Here is a 2268-nt window from a genome sequence, read left to right on the forward strand (position 1 = left end):
GATCACTTTGGTGCCATAACTTTTTTTCGGATCACTTTGGTGCCAAGTCGGAGGAAAAACGATCATTTAAGTGTCATAAGTTTTTTTTGGATCACTTCAGTGCTAAAATTTTTGAAAAACGATCACTTAAGTGCTAAATTTTTTTAAAAACGATCATTTAAGTGCTGAAATTTTTGAAAAACGATCACTTAAGTGCCAATCTCCGGTGAGCCACGTCAGCTTCAGAAATTAATAAAAAAAATGCCACGTCGGATTTCCGGCCAAAAATTGTGTACGGCACCGGAGTTGGCACTTAAGTGATCGTTTTTCAAAAATTTTAGCACTTAAGTGATCGTTTTTCAAAAATTTTAGCACTAAAGTGATCCAAAAAAACTTATGGCACCAAAGTGAGCGCCGTACACAAGTTATGGCACTTGTAGTGTTCTTTTGCCTGAAAACAACTTAAACTTTGACAAGTTGTTACCCTAAAATATGAGTTTCCGATGGATTCTGATGCATATAATCCATATCCTTGTTGAACTTGTGAATGGATAAATAATAAGCACATTATTCTTAGAACAATGGCCAAGTTAGGATGCCTTCTTGTGAATCACTACTCACTATTCTTTTCTCAGCTTTGATAACATTGGATTGTGTCCTAAGAGGTGTAATTCTTGTTCTCCTTGTCCAACAAATCTCCCTTCCGCTGTGGTTGGTCTTGGATATTTTCTTGGTCTCCCTTTTTTACCCTGCAAAGAAAAACATACATTAGTTACCGTGAATATTCTGAACTAACAAACATATAAAAATATCTGCAATTTTCCTTACCGGAGGTTTAATTTGTGTGGGTGCTAGAGGCTTGGGGCATGTTTTCTTGTTTTGTCCCGAGTCATGATAGTTTGAGCATGAGATGATTACCCCAACTTTTATCAATTTATTTGGATCAGCATTTGGATTGACTTTGGCCTTCGTTTTTCTTGTCCTTTTCTCAAGATTCTCCCCCTGCTTATTGCGTTGTTTCTTGGGTCTCCTTGGAAGCTTTCTAACTGGCAGAGGTAGTATTGGCTCATCAGTGGACACTGGCCACATGTCCTTCCCTTTCAATGTTGGCAATGGAAATTGGTAGCATTTTTCGTATGCATCCTTCTTGAAACAATCATCAACATAATGATTAACCTCGTACTTCATGTAATTGATGCATGAAATAGCATGGCTACATGGTATTCTTGATATATCCCACTGCCTACAAGCACATGTCCTCCCTCTAAGATCCACAACAAATCTACCATCATCTACTTCAACTTCGAACTATTCCCCAATACATGGTTTTACAACACAATACCTTGACTTCATCTTTGCTTCCTCTACTTTTGCCCTAATTCTTGGACATAATTCATCTTTAGAACCTACCATCAATTGACTTCTCTCATACATTCTCACCATCAATGTTGTTCTTATCCCCTCTAGCATATCAACAATTGGCATCTCTCTTTGCTTGCGGGGATATACGCATTAAAAGTCTCGCTCAAATTGTTCTTGATGACATCACATTTTCGACCAGCCTTTATGAATGCCCTGCAAATGTGCTCTGGCCCTTGTCTCATGAAGTCTTCATAGGCATCAACAGACTCCTCCTTCATTCCTTCAATTGCCTTACTGAATTCAGTTTTGTGTGTGGTATATGCAGCTCTCCAAAAGTAATTTCTAAACATTTCTCCCTTGTGCAATTTTTTTCCAATTCGCGTAAATATGCCTTGAACAATTTCTGTGTTCTGCACAAAAAGCCAATGAAGAAACTGCATTAACAAGGCTCTGCAAGAGATAATTGAAATGCTTTAACAAGGCCTTACCATATATAATTCAACTACTAGTACAAAGGAACTAATGAAAATGGGGACTAATTCTACCTTTTGTTGATCACTTATGACGGTCCAATTATCACCTCTGCCCACTTGAAGGTCTGTAAATAACAACCCAAGGAACTAAGTCCAACTCTCTTGTGTTTCCGCTTCAACAACAGCCCATGCAACTGGAAACATTTGATTATTTCCATCTCTTGCAATAGCACAAAGCAACATTTGTTTTACTACGGTCTTAATAAAACATCCATCTAATCCTATTACTTTCCTACAACCTTCCAAACAACCCTTTTTTAGCCCTTCAAAACCCACATAAAATCTTTTGAACATATTGTCACGCCCCGGACCCCACCGAGCCTGCGACATGCCTCCGTGGTCGTATTTCGAATGCGACGTCCCAGGACTCGTCGCCGACCCACGCAAACATCAA

At 38.8% G+C, this 2268-nt stretch overlaps 1 pseudogene; it reads right to left on the reverse strand.

Moving 5' to 3' along the window:
• Positions 1 to 599: 599 nt before the first annotated feature.
• LOC130134830 (uncharacterized) lies at positions 600 to 1716 on the reverse strand (annotated as a pseudogene).
• Positions 1717 to 2268: the final 552 nt, after the last annotated feature.

This window comes from Syzygium oleosum, unplaced genomic scaffold (genome assembly GCF_021117445.2).
Source record: "Syzygium oleosum isolate NSW1041296 unplaced genomic scaffold, Sole_v2.1 Sole_v2.24, whole genome shotgun sequence".
Taxonomy (NCBI): Eukaryota; Viridiplantae; Streptophyta; class Magnoliopsida; order Myrtales; family Myrtaceae; genus Syzygium; species Syzygium oleosum.